The sequence below is a fragment of the Marmota flaviventris genome, chromosome 12 (assembly GCF_047511675.1).
Source record: "Marmota flaviventris isolate mMarFla1 chromosome 12, mMarFla1.hap1, whole genome shotgun sequence".
Taxonomy (NCBI): Eukaryota; Metazoa; Chordata; class Mammalia; order Rodentia; family Sciuridae; genus Marmota; species Marmota flaviventris.
In genome coordinates this window covers 94,212,420-94,232,455 of record NC_092509.1, presented here as the reverse complement: position 1 = coordinate 94,232,455, position 20,036 = coordinate 94,212,420, and the positions used below count along the sequence as shown (strand labels likewise).

Genomic DNA, 20,036 nt, shown 5'->3' with positions numbered 1-20,036 from the left:
AGATTGACTCAGGAGGCATCGTTAGGAATATAGACTTCAGAATGAGGCTGACCAGAGTCTGGATTCCTGGCTTTACTACTCCCAGCTTGTTTTGAGGAAGCAGGACAGTGGAGGTCAGTCAAGGGCTTCCCCACCCCCTCCTCTCCAACAGCCCACACCTCAATGACTACGTGCCTGGTGCAGTGGCAGCTGTACTCCGGCCCCATCCTGCCATCCATGCCTCAGGGGAGGAAGACAGAGCAAATCATGAGACCAATTTCGTCTTCTCCTGGCCCTTTCTGAGTTTTATCAGTCTCAGTCCCATATCTATAAAGCAACTCCTTCCTCAAATTTGGAAATTGGATAGAGGATAAAAGTCAGCAAAAAAAAAAAAATTAACTTCCAAAATCTCTCACTATTTTGATGCTCTAATCAAGGTCTCGGGTGCCCCGTAGGTGAGAATTGGAGGTATGTCAAGTGCAAACTCCAAGCTAGGGTGAATGACTTCCATGGGTGTGGAATTTACAAGTGGTGCTTAGATGCCAGCTGACTCAGGCAAAGACCAAGTGGATTAATCATTATGGTGTACTATAAGGTCCAGATGAAACAAAGGCAGCCGGCAATTTTAGCTGGAGAGAGCAGTGTAAACACTTCAAAAACAATCAGACAAAGAAATCCAGGCTGCAGAGAGCAGGCATGTTGAAAGCCACAGCAAACCGGGCAGCCAGTTTTCCAAGACAGTGTTCTCTGTCAAGCCAAGGAGACCTAAGATGAAAGCCCACGATCACAGCCCGCTCTCTCTACTGATCTGTGCATGTCAATAAAGCACCACTCACGGAACTCCCACTCCCCACTCCTTTTCTTACCTACTTGACTCTGCATACTGAATCTGGCTGAGAAAATGACCGGGAAGCCATGACTAATACTTGGTCAGGGGGCAAGTCTGCCCTGCTACGGCAATACAACACAGAACTAGCCACCAGGGATGGCTGGTCCTTGGCAAGCAGGTGATGACACAGAGTCACGAATACTCCAAGTTCAAGAGGACACAGTGTATTGGACATGACGATGACAGCCCAATAACCACAGCAAAAGTCTATTCGGCACTTAGGATGTCCATGAGTACCCTAAAGGCTTCACATGTTTTAACTCACTGAATTCCAAGCATAACCCTACAGTTATTACTCCCATTATTCAGAAGAGAAAACTTAGGATAGAAACCAGCCTCTCATGTGGCGGTGACCAGCCCAGAGGCCAAGGAAGCACGGGACATTGCCTGTCGTCACTGAAGTTTATTTTCCCTCAGGCTTCCTTCCTTGTAAAGTCTTCATCTTCTCCCTCTCCACTGCATTTTAGGTTTTAAGTTCCCTTCATTTATAAAGGAACCTATTTTGAAGAAAAGAGCCTTATCCTGACTTGTCAGGGTCACTTACTTCCAAGGGACAGAGAAGCCAAGCCCAGTGTTCACTCCCCATCTTCCTCTCCCTGTTCCTTTGGCAGCATCTGACATCACGACTCATTCTCCGCCTCCCTCCTCAGAAACACATCCCTCCCTTGGCCACCCGACCCCTCTCTCTCTCTCTCTCTCTCTCTCTCTCTCTCTCTCTCTCTCTTCCATGTCCTTTGTCCTTCTCCCTCAGTGGCTATTAGGGAAGAAGAGCTCTGGACTCTTCTCTTCCATTACCACATTCACTCCTTTGGTGAGTCCTTGTGGTGACAGAGCTTTAAATACAACTTCTTAATTGTACTTCCTGTCAGAACTTTCCAGGCAGAACTCCAGACACGTATGTTTGCCTTCTTGACATCTGGATGTGCGTCCTGCTGTCTTTGGTCTGCTATGACAAGATACCTTAGCCTGGTCATGTATAAATAACAGAGATGTGTTGCTCGCTCTTCTAGAGACAGGGAAGTTGGATATCAAGACACCAGCCGTTTTCTTATCTGGGGAGGGCGTGTTTCTCATAGATGGCCCCTTCTGTGACCTCACATGGTGACTGGGGTACCCAAGCTCCCTCAGGCCTCTTTTTGAAAGGGATTAATGTATAAGAGTGTGGAGACCCTGGTGACCGGCTAGGCTTTAAGTGTGGTTTGAGCATGTCCCCCAAGGGTTCACGTGATGAAAGTTGGTCTTCAGTGTAGTGAAGGTGAGACACGGTGGAACCTTTAAAAGACAAGACCCAGTGCAAGGTCACTAGGTCACTGGGAGTGCTGCCCTGGGAAGAAATTAAGGCAGTTCTCACAAGAGAGTTGTTAGGAAGGAATCAGGCTTCTTCCCAGTCTCTCTGGTTTTCTGTCTCATCACGTAATCTCTCCCACTCACACATGTTCCCACCATGATGCCATCTGCCATGATGTGATGCAGCCAGGGGGCTCTCACTAGAGCTGACACCATACTGTTTGGACTATCTGCTTTAAAAACTGTGAGCTAAACAAACCATTCTCTTTCCTTTATAAAGTACCCAACCTCACATATTTTGTTATAGCAACTAAAAATGGATTAACATATTACCTCAGGTTTCCCAAATGCCCATGATTCCCCAGAGGCCCCACTTCCTTTTTCTTTGTGTGTGGGTGTGTGTGCGAGTGTGTGTGCGCGCATGCCAGGGATTGAACTCGGGGCACTTGACCGCTGAGCCATGTGCCCAGCCCTATTTTGTTTTTTATAGAGACAGAGTCTCACTGGGTTGCTTAGTGCCTCATTTTTGCTGAGGTTGGCTTTGAATTCGCCATCCTCCTGCCTCCACCTCTTGAGCCACTGAGATTACAGGTGAATGCCACCGTGCCCAGCAAAGGCCCCACTTCTTAATACCATGGCATTGGTAATTATTTCCACACATAAATCTTGGGGGGTGGGAGTGGGGGGTGTAAACACACATTAAAACCACCGCAATTCTAAGAGACATGTCAAATTTACAATGACCGAAACCAAAGGTATGATTCTGCCTACTGAATCTGCTTCTCACAGTCCTTCCACATTAGTGAAGGGCACGTTCCCAACCCTTCCAGCTGCTCAGGACAAGAGCGTTGGAGTCATCCTTGATTCTTCCTCTCGTCATTCCGTGTTCATGTGAACAAATCCTGTGACTCTATTATAAACACTGTCTCCACCACTACTGCTCTGGTCTGGTCCAAGCCCCCACCATGTTGCCTAAATGATTGTAACAGCATCTCAAATGCTTTGTTCCCTCCTCTACTAGAGTGATATTTTCAAACCTAAGTCAAAATCCACCAATGGCTTCTAATGTCACTCAGTTACTAACAACATTTCTTCAGGGGTTCACAGGCTCCTTGTTTTTTGGCAGGTTCCCCAACCTGACCCAACGTTCCCTCTACCCTCTCTCTCCCACAACCTCTCTTAGTTCATTTGTTCTTGGTCTCCTTGGTGTTCTTGAGCTTATCACCCAGCCCTACCTCGGCGTCTTTGCACAAACTATCCCTCAGTCTGGAACATTCTTCCCCAGGTTGATGCCTGATTAACAATTTCTCTTCCTTCAGGACGGTGCTCAGAAGTCATCTTATTAGAGAATCCATCAAATGAAAATAGCAACCTGTCTTTTCAGTTTTCCTGGTCTCCTTTATCTTGATTTATTGTGAGCTTTAGCAATTATGGTCACTTCATTATGGTCCATGTAAGTAATTCCTTATTGTTGGTCCCTCCCAATTAACTCTAAGCCACACGAAGAAAGAAACTTTAGTTATTTTGCTCACTACAATTCCCCAGCATTTCAAACAGGGTCTGGCGTGGTTGAATAAATAAATGAGTGAAGTCCATGATGATGGTCGCCTATCACAAGACCACCTCTCTCCTTGCAGAAATAAAGGCCGGTCTCCTATCAAGAAGCTTTAAACCTTCGATACAGTAAAGGGTGAATATATTTGTGGAATTCTTCACAGGGTCCCTGACTTTGCCTTCATATTGATTTTTTCCTGAGAACTATTTCTCAAGGAGTCACCGAATAATTAAAATTAACGCTAAAAGGGTGACTGTATTGCTTTGGTTGGGACAGGTCTCTTTTGGGCATTAAATTGATCAACATGGCCACGTGACTTTCTGTTGGCTTGACTAGGGTCTTTGTGCCCTCTTTCTTCACATCCTTTGGTCAAAAACCTAAAGAACTGAAAGCACCGTGACCCCAACATTCTCTGGGAATAGACGTAAGAGCAGTCACCCTTTAAAAACGACCCCACCCACACCCACTCCTAATATGATCACAACAGCCAAGAGCCTCGCTGCTGGGGAGGCCCAACTGCACCACAGACCTCACGCCAGACGCACTGACAGTTAAATGAAGGAATGTGCTGAAGAGGCCCAAAGTTCTGTTTGCTTGCAGGCTGTATTTTTGAACCTTTGCCCTTTTAGCAATGGTGAGTAGCTGTACTGTCTCTGCGTTCACCCACAGCCTTGTGCAGGGTCAAGTTCCCTTCGGCGAGCGCCTGACTTATGTTACCCATCTTCTTTCTTGATACCTAATGTGCTTGTGCTTGATTGGGATAAACAAGAGATTTCCGTGAGTTCCCGTTTCCATGGAAAGGGGGATTCTGTAGATACTCCACCCACATCCCCTCCACTTACCCCGGAGGTCACCTGCCAGTGGCTCTCACACACTCTGTTGGCTTACTGTGGCTCTCTGCCTGGGCACTGTCCAGCTGCAGGACTGAGTTTGTCCATGCTCCCGGGCGTGCTGAGGAGTAGGGCAGGCAGGCCAACCAAACCCGAGAGTCAGTGCTCAGGAGCAGGTCTCCACTAATGAGGGGTGGGAGTTGAACTTTCTGTTCCTTCAGGGGAGCAGTTCTGGGGTGTTTCGCGTCCATTTTCTTAAAATGGCTCCAGAATTATTAAGCCGCAGTCACACATGATGGTAACCTGTTAGAGTCTGTAAACAAGTCAGGATGGCGCCTGGCATTTTGCCAGAGGGAGTGGTTTGTGAAGTAATGCCAGCGAGCCATTAAGTGTGGAGATTCCTTATTGGTTGACTGCTGTATCTAGTTTATGTTAATTAAGATAAGCTGTGTGGAATGTATATATACCCCTCCTGTCCTACAATAAACGGCTCCCACTCCTGCTGTATCAATCTACACAAGTTGCTCGTCACCCCCCGGTTAGTTTGCTGCAGCTGGACTGCGGCAGTAACCTGTACATTAACCCACAATTTATTGGTTTTTCTGCCTTCCCTGGATCATTTTCTGATTCCCTTAAGATGCTTCCTGAAATCCCTTCTCCATGGACGGCTATACTGAACCTGCTTTTCCATATTCTAATGAGGGGACCCAACTGAGATAGGGGCACACATTGTTAAAATGGCCTGGGCAAGTATGATGACTCAAAAACAGTTTGAAACATTTTTGCAAATATATACTTCAGGAAGCCATCTGTGAATAACTTGGGAGTCTTCTCTGGGTATGGTAGCCAGGGAGATTTAGATTTTGCATTGTGAACTATCCATGGCTCTCTGGTATCAATAGATTGCCCAATGCATGTGGTGACCTTTATCTCTGCTCTACTAGGAAAATCCCTCATAGTAGCTCCAGAGATGGGTGTAACCTGTTGGCAACTGGACAGCCCAACTTTAACCATTTATGGTAAAAAAACATTCTATGGAAGGCCTTTGATGTTTCCTGATATAATTAAAGCAGGTGCGGGCTCCATTTTGCCAGAGTCTAGAAGCTCCATCCGTCTTGTCAGCTTGCCCATCCTGCCCCCACTTTTGATATTACTTTCTGTGTTCTGTAGTTTTTTTCACCATTTTATTTCTCTTAGCTTTTATTTCTCAGCCAGCCCATTCCACCAAGGGGAACCCCATTTCCATTACCCACACGGGACATGGACATGAGTATATCTTACTTTTCCTTCATTTTTATGCAGACATATGCTATCTTTTCATACACTCTCAGGGCTCACACGTATTCTGAAAGTCAATATGTCTGTCTGAATGCAAGAGGATTCCGTAGACAAACCAGTTTTGAAATAAACATATTTCCTGCTTGATTTTTTTAATCTTTTTTTCCTTAGCTAATACGATTTTCAAATCCTTAATGTAAAAATGACTTTTCTTCACTTTAGTTTTATAATGGTCCCTCATAATGAAAAAGCAGACATGGGTAAGACATTTTCCTGTTGTAGTCCCATAAAGAAACACCTTTTTTCTTTAATTATCTTGCAACTTGTATTAAATAGTTCATATTTTGTACAGTGTCTGTAATGCTACTAGTCATATACAATTTACCATATATGTGAACATCTATTTATGAGCTCAGTTTCCCATCCCTTTGCTAACACTACATAATCTTAATTACTACAGCTTTATAATAAGCATTATGTATATTAGAACAAGTGTCCTGTCAGGTAGAAACCAACACAAATCCTCTCTGAAGGAACAAACCTCACTTACCGTGAGGGTTCAAAGAAATCCCTTAATCAGGATTTCATGTTGTATATGCTCACTGTACACTTAGGAAACATACAACCATAAATGAGATTCAGTAAAAATAGTAAACCACAAAATCAGACCTTCAAAGACTTAGGTTATTAGAATTAATAGATGCCAAGTATATGATATAAAATTAAAATGTATAAATAAATTAATATATATGAAGAAATAAATTGGAAAAAGTTCTGGAAAGAATCTCCAGAAGTGAAAATTATGATAATTAAAAGTAGAATCTAGATGGATAGATTTAAGATTTTATTAAACACAGTTAAAGAAATGATTAGTGACTTGGAAAGTAAAGCTGAAGAAGTTACACACAAAGTGGGACAGAGACCAAGAAAAATACGAAAAGGAGATTAAGAAACATGGAAGGCAGAATAAGTAGGTCCAGCACACACATGATCTTAGTTCTGAAATAAGAATGAGGTAGATCCAATATTAAAAGACACAGTGACTTAGTGTTTTGCAGAAGGGGTTAAACACATTAGAAATGCCAAATCACAGATTAAAGAAGTTCCCCAAAGTGCCAAACACCATAAATGAAAAGAAACAGACAACACAGTAACAAATTCAGAGCAATAAATAGATGGAGAAGATACTAAAATCAACTAAACAAGAAAACACAACAATAAACCAAAAACCAAAAACCGTCAATGACTGATGGTTGACTATTTAGCCAACACAATGGAAGAGAGAAGAATAGAAAATAAGCTTTCAAAATACTGGAAGAAAATAACTTTGAAGTTACAGTTCTATGTTTAGCAACATAATCTTTCAAAAAAAATAAATAAAGCCTTTTCAGACACAAACCCAAGAGAATTCAGTACCAATGAATCTTCACAAATGAATTTCTAATGCAGGTACCTCCTTATAACATCAGGAGGAAGATTAGCAACACACAAAAACGAAAAGCATAAATGTTGACCATGAAGAATGGTACAATTAATGTGTAATTTTTGAGGCAAAAATATCAAAAGAGGATAACATATAATTTAGGGTAGGTGGTGATTGGCATGACAGCATTTCTAAGATTCTCATAAAGCTCAGAAGGAGAGTAAAGCTCTTAATATTGAAGTCTGTTAGTTGTTCATATTACAATTTATAAGGTAATCACTAAAGGAATAGAAATAGCTATAAATATTAGCTCTCATTATATTCTAGGGAGCTTATAAAAAGAAAGAAGAGAGAGAGAATTCTATAAACAAAGCAGTTTTGAAATAAACATATTTCCTGCTTGATTTCTTTTTCTTTTTCTTTTTTATCTGATGTCCATTTTAAAACCCTAAGTGGATACTTAGAAGGTTTGAGGCATTTCCTATTGTTATTGGACATCAGAACCCTTATCTCATGAAATCTCTATTAATATCCTGAGAAACTTAACAGTTTGGAGAACACCTTCTAAGTTGAATCGGAGTCCACAAGGGCTTATCTAAATGAATAATAGAACCATAAGAGTTTAAAGAGAATCACAGTTAATCTTAGACCTCCGGTTTAGGAAAATGAGACATTAAGGGAGAGTTGAAAATACTATTGTCCAAAAAAACCAGGAAGGGTGGGACATATTGCAATCTTGAACTGGAAGACAAAAAATAAAAGCACCACATAGCAAATGGGCCGGGAAGCTTCGGCTGCAAGGCTGCTGAGCATCCGGGCACACTGCCAAATTATTGTGGAGAACAGACTTGGCACTGATGGTGGCCTCGTGTTCTTTATGAAAGAAAAAAGACTGATCTATTTTCTAAGTCATAATACACTACCTAGAAGCCAAATTGCCAGTTAAGATTCTATTTGCAAGCAGGTGTAGGGTCTCAATGCACTTTCACCCAACTCATAGAGAGCTGCCTTCTCAGAACCAAAGGATGCAAACTATCTTCTCAGCTGTATTTTCAGTGTTTCAAAAATTTCCTCCAAAGTGATAGCTTAGGCAATAATGGAATCACATGCATCTATTTTAAATGCAGCTGTCTGGTTCATATGGTACAGAGAAAATAATCATATAGAATGGAGTTTTTGCTCTTATTCATCCAACTAATTATTTGCTCTACAGCTTAATATTTTAAAGGTATCCAAGCAAAGAGAAGGGTGAAAGGTATTCGGCAGGTGGTTTTTCTAAGTCCAGGCTGTTTTGAATTCAGGATGCTATCTTTATAAATGGCATAATACTTAAATTGCAATTGAAGTCATTTCATGTCACTGACACTTTATGTAACTCTGCATAAACCCGATTTGATTTCTGTGAAGTCCTAAAGTAGTCTGTAGGCATTCATCCTCTCAGTCCTCATGGTGGAAAACTGAAAGGGCAAGCCAGATTTGAGTTCTGGCCCGAGAAGTTTTTGATAAATGGAAAGAATTGAAGCCCTTTCTCTTCTCCTGGAATGACCTCAGCATGGTTTTCTCTTGCTCTCCAAATCCTAATAGTTCAAAACCCGCCTCTTTCATAGAACTTCCCCTTATAATCTAGTCTACTACCGTGTTCCCTTGTTATGAATCTGCCCTCCTCTAAACCAGGAGCTTCTTAAAGGCAAATCTAGGTCTTGCGGTTCTGGCTCCTGCTCAAGTTAATGATGAATTTACAGACCGATTAGCCCGTAAACACTTGTTGCTAAAGTGACTCGTGCAACAATCAGAGAGTTGAACTGTTTAGGATTCAGGCTGCTTCCTCGGATCTGTGGTTTGGGGGGCTACTTGTATGTCACGGTTCTTGTTATCCAGTCTCAAAACCTGAAGTTGACACCGGTCTCACAATCTTTGTTCCTTACATGTGCTTGCTGTGATTAGACAGAAAGCAAAATTGAGGTCTTTCCCTGGAATCCAAAACTCTGTGTCAAGGAACCACAGGAAAGGATGGAGGAGGCAGTGAGGGCAGGAAGTGGGACTAGGGACACTGCCTGCCTCTCTTTTTCAGTTTTCCACACCCTCCCCACACCTTGCTACATTGTTCTGGATTTTCCCTCCCAGGCCCTACACGTTGGTATCTTAAAGGACTGCTTTGAGGATGAGGATTTGGAAACTGTGTGTTTAGCACTGGTGAACTCCTCCTCCAAGGTTCTGCAAAGTCAACAGGAGGCATTTTGATTATAGCTATTTGTTCGCAAAGCACATTGAGTTCGCAGAAAATTAGAGATCGGATCCCGCCTCTTGGTGCAAATCGGGATAAACCGGCGCCGCAAGGCTGGGCGGAGCAGGCTGGATACCAACGCGTGGCCTGAATGGGAACCGCAAGGGGGCCAGGAACGCAGCCCTGCTGCCTCCCACCTCCGCAGAGTGAGGCGCAGCAGCCGGCGGGTGCCGACCAGCTAAGGTGCAGGCTCCCGGGCGCTGTGACTCAAGCGGGGGAGGTCACAGTGCGAACAGCTGTGCGATTTATTTCCGTGGCTGCGTTTCCACGGGAATGGGATGTTATTTAGTCTGAAATCCTTAGCTGGTTTCCTTTTACATCACCTCTGTATCTTTCAATTATTTGCACTTTCGGGGACCTCTAGAGCCCTCCCATGCATTACAGGTGTGTTAGCTTAATAAAACACAATTCATAAAAGTTTACCAAATTGGTAAATTATGGGAGTGGATTTTTTTTTAAAAAATGCAAAAGGATTGTGCGATCAACTTCAGGTCCCTTTTATTAGCCAATCATTCTCCTGTGTATATAATTTTGCATTTATGGGTTTCTTTTTCCTGACTTTGGAAGTGATGCCTGTTCCTAGCTGCAACACACCGACTATGATGGTTAAATACATCCATATGCTTTGACTTCAGAAAAGACCTAGGTTTGAGACCAAGCTCTGTCACTTGCTGTGTTTGTATATACTTTTTTATCCTCTCGAAAATATAGATTAAAATTTCTTCATGGATTCAACAACATACCTCAGGCATTTAGTGCACAGTAAACTCTTAGTACATTAGTGGCCAATTCTTATTCTTCTGTTATTATTTATATATAAAGGTTGTTTTACCCACATTCGATTTAAAGGCAGCTTGCTTTGTTTCTTTTGTTAAATGGAAGAGTTACCTTCCTCCTTTGTGACCAACCCCTTGAATCATTCTATCTGTTGCCTCCTACCCAGTGGTTTGGGTTTATGGCTCCTGAACTCCAAGAATCAAAATCCTTCTCTGGTCCACGGGTCCTAGAATAGGGTAGAAGATGGGGCTAGCTCCAGATCACAATGGCTGATTCAGTGGAGATTCTGAAACTAAATGGAATTTCTTTAAAATAACATTTCTCAAACTGTAGCCTAGGAACCCATCTCTCATAATCAGTGTTAAAATGCAAGTTCTGGGGCTGAGGTTGTGGCTCAGTGGTAGAGCGCTTTCTGAGCATGCATGAGGCACTGGGTTCCATCCTGGCACCACATAAAAATAAACAAAATTAAGGTATTGTGTCCATTTACAACTAAAAATATATTTTTTAAAAACTGTAGGTTCCACTCTATGTGCATATAGGATTACAAGACCAGTGTAATCCTACATCTTGCACAACCAGAAGAATAAGCAATCATACTCCATTTATGTATGATGTGTCAAAATGCATTCTAGGGCTGGGATTGTGGCTCAGTGGTAGAGCACTTGCCAAGGCCCTGGGTTCGATCCTCAGCACCACATACAAATAAATAAATAAAATAAAGGTATTGTGTCCATCTACAACTAAAAAATAAATAAAATAGTTTTTAAAAAATGCATTCTAATGTCATGTATAACTAATTAGAACAAACGAAAAAAAAATGAGTAAAGATGCAGGTTCCTAGGGATCCCCCCAGGGCTACTAGAAGCAGAATCTTTGGGGTGAGGGTAGGAATGTGCATTGTAATAAACACCCAAGTTATTCTGATGCTAATTAAAGTTTTAAAATTGCTTGTGTGGCTTCCAAGTTTCCCCAATTACAGAATGACCAGGAGATGCTTATTAAAGACAGAGACTCCTGGGCCCACACCAGAAGGAACAGTGGAGGAGCCGGAGGGTGTATGTTTTTAAGAAGTATCCCTGGATGACTCTGATGATTTGGTAAGTCTGGGACATTCAGCTCTGGGGTGACTGGCCAGCGATGTGGTCTTTGGTAGTGGTGATGGTGTCATGGCACAGGGATAGTGACTAGGGAAGGGATAGAGGTGGATGATTCAGAGTTACTTGGGGATCTAGGATAGAGCTCCCACTGTGAGGGCTTGTCCTTGACTTTGCAACATTCCTTCAGTTCTGAGGGTCTGTGCCCAGTATTCCCACAGGGTTGAGAGAGCAAAGCCAATCTGAAGACAAGGAGCAAATCCAAGAGGGAATAGTGAAGCTCTTGTGCACGGAAGCTCTTGTGCAGAGATGACAGTCCAAGAGGAGCAATCATGGGACCCTGAATACAAGGAAAGAGAAACTGCTTATTCTAACAGCCATGCCTGCTTCTCCTTTATGGTCTGATTGCAAGTTCTGCCTATATCTTTCCCAAATTGCCTTCTTTCTTTAAGACAGTCTGGGTAAGTTTGTAACCCAAATGGCTTTAATTAAAATAATGCCCTGCTACCAGGTGCTGGCCATTTGATGACCATGACTGAGTTGACTTGAGTACCCTTCTGTGTCTCTGAGCTAGAGACGCAAATTCCTCCTCTAAGGGCCCTGCTGCATCCAGCTTTTCCTTGGCAACATCTGCCCAGTGATAATGAGCCATCATTCTTGGTGCCCAAGTTTTGTGGCAAGTAGAACAGTCATGCTTCAACTTCATATTTTATTGGCAGTCATGGCTACCAGGTTGGACAATCTAGTTGAGTAAAGATATTGCCCTGGGATATCCATGACTCCCTCCATGTGTTCTTCCTTGTTAGTCTGTGCCCACCAAGTGATAGGAAGGCAGCCCATGACCTGGGAAGGCTCTGCCTCTGTCTATCTGTACTGTAGTTGGCCTCCGACTATTCTAGGGCTCAGCCTACCCCTCCAGACAACACTGCATTTCCTCTTTCTTTCTTGTAGGCATTAGAAGTGATCCCACAGGGTGATAGAGGGGTGTATTTCATCCCATTCAAGCCAGCAAACATGTATTAATGAGAGCATCTTCCAGGCAAGACACTATAGCAGGCTTAGAGGGCCATTCAATGATGAATAATTTAGTCCCAGCCAGAAAGAAGTTCTAATGAGGACTGCAGTGGGGTTCCAGTGGGTGACAGCCATGATATAACAATATGAGAGTTGAGGTAAAACAATATAGGAAACTTGGCTTGTAACATATATGTGTGTGTCTGTCAGTATAAAAAACTGAAATGTTATCAAGAAAAGGAATTGATAATGTGCATTATCTTGACAACACCTAACCCAAACCAACTTGGTCATTCTCAGCTATTGGGTTCTTTTGGTGAATGATGGTTTCCTCCAATGTCTAAGGGTAGGCAAGGGCTCTAGGTCTCCTTCCTGACAAACTTGCCAGGAAGGCAAATCTCAGACCAAATCCTGCAACACTCCACACATCTGTTAGCACACAGATTCAGAAAGTGTCTTACAATATGCTTTTATTGGCTCCCCTCCTTGATGCTTCTGCCAGACACCTTCCATGCCCATCACTTGTGACAGATAGAGCAATTTTCTCTTGAGAGGATCAGCTAGCTATCTGGTCTGAAGCAGACATAAAATCATCTGCAAGAGATGGGACATGGGACCAAATGGGACATGTGGGCCTGGCGCATCACAGGGAGGTGTCTGATTTTCTATACGCGTTCACACAGCAGCATCAACACAATTCTAATCACTTCATGTCTGTTGAACACTACTCCACTTATCTTTAGAGTATCGTTTCTAAATATACTTCTGCTGGAGAACAACCTCTCTACTACCAATGTGGATGGATATACTAGAAGCACCTACATTACATGCTCTGGAGTTCAGGCTCTTCATAGGAAATTTAAAACTTTTGAGTAGCTCAAGATAGCTTATTCCCAATTAATGGTACCCCTAGCATGTAGATTAAAACTAACACACACACACACACACACACTGACTCATACCATAATATGTATGAAGGAATATCCTAAAGTAAATTAGACAACATTAACAAGTAGGCAGTATGACAATTCTCCCATTTAGTTGTCATAGTAATGCCCACGAGAAGATTAAATGAGAATGACTAAATGCACACAGCATCAGGAAAAGGCTAATTAATAATTAATTTGAACAAGCTTATTTGTAACACAGAGAAAAGAACAGATGATAAAAAAATTTGTTTCTAATACTCACCTCCAATTCCATTAAGGAACCTTGTGTCTGAGCGAGCGAAACTGCCCTGGCCCAGACCTGTCAGATCCCCAGCCCTGGCCTCCAGCTGGACCTTTCATCCTTCTTCACTTGACCAACACTCACTGAGTAGATACTGTGAGTCAGGCCTGGAACTACAGAGACAAATGCAAGGGGTCACTGTCCTCAAAGACCCTCCAGTTCAGGGGAGAAAGCTGGCTTCTAAACAGATGTCTCAAGTGGGCATCCCAGGCGGCAAACTCAGGATTAGCAAGAAGTGTTAACCTTTACTTTTGCTTCTCTCTCCTTTTTCTTCTTCTATAACCACATTTAGTTACCATCTTGTGGTCATGCCTGTAGAAGTTTACTCTAAGCCAATTCAGAGTCATCTCAGGCGATCCAGGGCTCTCCCCTTTGCCCTTCTCCCCAGGGCTGCATCTCAGTCCCGCTGGGCATCTGCTGGGGTCAGAGCTCTTACCTGATTTCTAGTTAACAGTACATGCAAGGTGCATGTGCCCTCCCACGCCCACCTGAAAGTCCCCTTTGAGGCCACAGACTCTTCCTCAGCCCCCTCAGCTCCCTTCCTCAGTAGAACTCTTAGATGCCCTGTGCTTCTGGGCCAGCTCCCCCAAAGCCTCTCCTGGCCCTCACCCACCCCAGTCGCAGCCAGTGGCTCTCTTTGCTCCTGCCCCCTTTAGCCTCCCTTTTCTCTGCAGCTATTCCATACAGCCTCCTAATCAAGTTTTTAGGAATAAATTTTGAGCAATAAGACATTCAGGACCCTGGGCTTTTAGTCCTCTCAAACATTCTTCTTTAAACAGTGAACTGCCATCTCGAGTCTGCTTTGGGAAACTCAGAAAGCTAATGTTAACTTATTTCCTGCTTTGTGAAGTGTTTATTTAACAGAGCTCTGCTCTGGAGGGTAGTGAGTATAGACTGCCTTTCTGCCCTAAGTGTAGGGAAGGACAGCGGTACCAGAAAATACTCGGAAAGAAGTATAGGGTGTTTGTTTGTTTTTACAGTACTGAGGATCAAAGCCATGGCCTTGCACATTCTAGGCAAGCACTCGGCCACTGAACTACATCCCCAGCCCTTTTTCAAATTTTATTTTGAGACAGAGTCTCATTACCTTGCCCAGGCAAGCCTCAAACTTGCAATCAGTCTCCCCAGAACCTGGGATTATAGGCGTGTATCACCAGGCCCCACAAAAATATGGTTTTTTTCCTAAACGTTTTCGGTCCGAATGGGCTGTGCTGACAGAGTTTTGTGAAGGGCTCTGATCATGTGTCAGGAGGATGCACGAGAGGGGCACTGAAAGCTGCTTGGGAGACTCAGGCAAGGTTCCCTGGAGGAGGGACTTAGCTGAGTGAATGGGGCTTCAGGAGGCACACAAGAAAGGGATGTGGGCATGGTCAAGAATATGTTATATTTGGGGATCTGCAAGCAGTTTGGAGATACTGGAATATTATTTATAATAGGATGGGAGCTTGGTGAAATATGAGGTTGAACTGGACCACTGGGCTCAGACCATCAATCTAAAAGTTGCAGAAGAATTTTTTAAATAGGAGAGTGACATTATTAAATGCATACTGTATAGAGGTCACCCTGCTGTTGATGAGAACTGACTAGCAGGCAGGGAAAGCATCAAAATGAACTTCCAGGAAGCAAGTGCAAGATTATGAGGAGGCAGAGCTAACCACACTCCAGAGCAGTTGCAAGTGAGAGAGCGGGACACTCATAAGTCAGGACCCCAGCATGGCAGAGCAGCCCAGGCCTGGTAGCAACCAGCCTACAGGAGGACCCCAGCACATCTCAGGAGGGATGGTGTGGGTGGAGAGACGCCTGGCCCACTCATCTCCTGGGGTGTGTGCATGTGTGCCTGTCCATAAAGAATTATCAAGAATGTTTTCTTTTTATTTTTTAATCATGACTGTCATACAAAAGAAAATTAATATATGTCAAATACTATAGTTAGCTCATTAATAAATGAGGGACTCACTAAGACATTACAACTGGCTTAAAGAATGCTAAGAACTACACATAAATAGGCAATAAGGACTCCAGAAATGAATTTACAAATAGATGTAAGAGATATCTACCCTCAGGGCAATAATCAATTAATTTGCATTTCTATTACCAAGAACCCTTTGTATTATTATCATCAGTGTTATACACTTGACAGAGTTGTAAAATAGCTTAGGGAAAATGAAAGGTGAACATAATCCAGATAAATGAGCTACTGAGAATATTTTCTAATTCATAGTGAATACAATGTAAGTTCTAGCTATTACTTATTATTACAAAATTGTATGCTTGGAATCAGAAAGGCTGGGTTCAAATCTCATATCAGCCCCTTACTACTTGGGGGTTTGAACAAGGAAATTGATCTTTCTCAGCCCAATTTTATTATCAGTGTGTATTCTTATACCTATTTTGAGAATACTTAGGGATAAATAGAATAATATTTATAAAATATTCTGCATAGAGCTCAGTATAGACTGAGAATTCCATGGTTGTAGTATCCTTTTTATCGTTATTATAATGGTAAAATATTATTATTGTTTATTAATAAAATGGCAATTTTAACAATGCTAAAACTACTATTTATGTAACCAATTGTTACTATTTCCTTATAGACAAAGTCAGCTGAAATTCTTTTTGAATGTAGTCAAACTTTTAAATCCTAAATAGTTAAATGAATATACTGGAAATATTGAGTTTGGCAAAATAGTACTTCTTATTTCTGTACTTTTTTCATTGCTACTATATTTTTGCTTTTCATTTTCTTTTCTAACTAAGTGCATTCATATCCCTAGTCATTGAAAGGGGTTACCAATATTCCCCAGGAATAAAGCACACAGCACAGAAAATTTTTTCAATAACTGTTTACAAAGTACATCACTCAACATCACGAGTCATTGATGGTCACTTCAAGAAACTCTGACTCACAGAATGGTGTGATCTTAAGTTGGTTTCCTCTGAATTTCCCCATTGCATATCTTTATCTAGTTGACTGTAGCTAAAAGATGAAGACACACACTAATTGAGAAATCAAGGCCCATAGACGCAGGGCAGTCTGGACATGCCAGAAAGGGAGGTTCCATTTGACCAGAGCTGAGCCCCCATCATCCAGCAACCTACTCATCTGCAGCACCTCATGATTTATTAACTGCCACTGGTGCCCATGAAATATTCATCCTCTCTTTCTTACAGTTACCACTCCACTGCATCAATGAGCTGTTGCTCCCTCATCTGTTTAGGTGTTCAGCTTGGAGAGGAAAAGCTTCACACAACATTGAAAAGAAGCCTCTTTTTAGTTTTAACCAGAGGCAGAACACCAATTCATTTCTTGGTTTGTTGTCCTTTTTCCAAAAGTACACATGGGGCTGACTTCCTGGACTCCTGGATGGGGAGAAGCCCTGAAGCTATCTGTATAAGCAAAGGCTACAAGAGATAAAGAGGAGGGGGAAGACTTCACATGTTCGCTGGCTGGTTGTAACCCTCCCAGCTCCAGCCTGAGCTTACTTTCCCCATAAATAGTAAGGCAGGGCTCAGGGAGCCAGTGCTTGCCAAGGTATAGTACCAGCATTGAACCTGGGTTGCGTAGTGCAGGCCTCCATTGTGGTTAGGTGGTGGTTCATTAGGGCCAAAATGAATCAACTCTCCATGCTCCTATTCCCATTTTGTTTTAGATGTCTTCTCAGACTTTCTTTTGTTTATGTCCTTAACTGTGGTGATTCCCTTCAGTCCTGTTTCACCTCACTGTATATATCCCCCAAAGATGTTCATATCCATGATCATGCATTCTGCCTCCATCAATATTACTTACAAATAGGTCCCTCCATACCTCTCTTTCTCCTTCTTTCTCTTTCTCTCCCCAACTTCAGATCTATATGCCTGACAATACCATCTCTCTATACCAGAAAATCCCACTGCCCCACAAACTCAATAAGTCCCAAACTGAATTTATTATCACTGTCTAGTGCTCCCTTCTCTCCCATTCATCAAACCAGCTCCATCTATAAATCTCATTTTCCTGAAAGGACTCTCCATCATATTACTTAAGCCAGAGACCTAGGAGTCATGCTTGACCATCTTTTTCTTATCTCCATTTTTTTCCAGATGCTAATTAACTGATGATTCTTGAGGTAAAACTTAGTGACTTAAAAAACAACTATCGACAGCCACCGCCACCGCCACCGCCGCCAGGTGGGGTGGGAGGTGCTGGAGCGCCGCCGCCGCCGCCGCCTCCCGGGTGGGCGCCCTTCGCGGTGGACGCCGGCGGCCCTGGACGAGGGTTCCACCACCTTAAATGGTTTTGAGCCAATGAAGCTGTATCCCCTTAATAAGACGGACAGCCCGTCGCGTGAATTGTAGAATTTGCAGACAGATTTATATTGGGTGCATAGTGGCGTAATGCGCGCAGACTCCTGCGAGTTCCCCTAAGTTCTTAGAGGACCGCTTTGCCTTTTGACTCAGAGTTGCAAAGTTCGATAAAGAATGGCCCTTGTGGATACGCACAAAGTGAAGCGGCAGCGATTGGACAGGATTTGTGAAAGTATCCGCCCCCAGATCATGAACGGCCCCCTGCACCCCCGCCCCTTGGTGGCACTGCTGGACGGCAGAGACTGCACCGTGGAGATGCCCATCCTGAAGGACCTGGCCACTGTGGCCTTCTGCGATGCACAATCCACTCAGGAGATCCACGAGAAGGTGTTAAATGAGGCCGTGGGCGCCATGATGTACCACACTATCACCCTCACCAGGGAAGACCTGGAGAAGTTCAAGGCCCTGCGGGTGATCGTGCGGATCGGCAGTGGCTATGACAACGTGGACATCAAGGCTGCCGGCGAGCTTGGGATCGCTGTGTGCAACATCCCATCTGCAGCTGTGGAAGAGACGCCCGATTCCACCATCTGCCACATCCTCAACCTATACCGCCGCAACACGTGGCTGTACCAGGCCCTGCGGGAAGGCACGCGGGTACAGAGTGTGGAACAGATCTGCGAGGTGGCCTCAGGAGCGGCACGAATCCGTGGGGAGACACTGGGCCTCATCGGCTTCGGTCGCACGGGGCAGGCGGTTGCTGTTCGAGCCAAGGCCTTTGGATTCAGCGTCATATTTTATGACCCCTACTTGCAGGATGGGATCTAGCGATCCCTGGGCGTGCAGAGGGTCTACACCCTACAGGACTTGCTGTATCAGAGCGACTGTGTCTCCTTGCACTGCAATCTCAATGAACATAACCACCACCTCATCAATGACTTTACTATAAAGCAGATGAGGCAAGGGGCATTCCTTGTTAATGCAGCCCGCGGTGGCCTGGTGGACGAGAAGGCCTTGGCGCAGGCCCTTAAGGAGGGCAGGATACGAGGGGCAGCCCTTGATGTGCATGAATCGGAGCCCTTTAGCTTTGCTCAGGGTCCTTTGAAAGATGTACCAAATCTCATCTGTACCCCTCACACGGCCTGGTATAGTGAACAAGCATCACTTGAGATGAGAGAGGCAGCTGCCACAGAGATCCGCCGAGCAATCACAGGTCGCATCCCAGAAAGCTTAAGAAACTGTGTCAACAAGGAATTCTTTGTCACATCAGCTCCTTGGTCAGTAATAGACCAGCAAGCAATTCATCCTGAGCTCAATGGTGCCACATACAGGTATCCGCCGGGCATAGTAGGCGTGGCTCCAGGAGGACTTCCTGCAGCCATGGAAGGGATCATCCCTGGAGGCATCCCAGTGACTCACAACCTCCCCACGGTGGCACATCCTTCCCAAGCTCCCTCTCCCAACCAGCCTACAAAACATGGGGACAATCGAGAGCACCCCAACGAGCAATAGCAGAGAATGCTGAAAGGTAATCATTCAGATAAACTTGGGACCAAGAGACAGTGAAAATGGATGAACTAACAGAAGGAATTTGACAGTCTTTTTAACTGACCCTGGACATATGCATCGTTGGTGTTGCAGTGTTAAAAGCTACAAGAGCTAGAAAACTGAAGATGTCCTCTGCTTCCGGAAGCGCTGAAAGAATAGGACGTGATTTATTAACGACCAACTTCTGTTATTGTGTGTTAAGTTTTCCATCTGTGCATCAAATCACAAAGAATAATAGAGCTTTTTCCTTTATCAGTTCCTTGGGCACAGCAGGTCCTGAGCACCTTGCTCTAGAATGTTGCATCAAGAGTTCCAAACATCAAAATAAAAAAATATTAAGAGGAAATCCCCATCTTATGACTCTAGTCCCTTTGGTCTACAGGGGCTTGTTACCTCTTTTTGCTAATAGGAAGACAAAATTGCTACAAAAATGGGGAAAAAACTGTTTGCCTGTGTTAGACACCTGCACGCATAGGATTGAAGACAGTACAGGCTCCTGTACAGAAGTGTCTCCCTCACAGCTGAACTGCATACCGAGCAGGCAAGTTGGTTGTAAATTCA

The 20,036-nt window shown here is 43.6% G+C and overlaps 1 pseudogene; it reads left to right on the top strand.

The window, feature by feature from the left end:
• Positions 1–17,856: 17,856 nt before the first annotated feature.
• On the top strand, positions 17,857–19,502 carry LOC114092383 (C-terminal-binding protein 2 pseudogene; annotated as a pseudogene).
• The last annotated feature ends 534 nt before the right edge of the window (positions 19,503–20,036 follow it).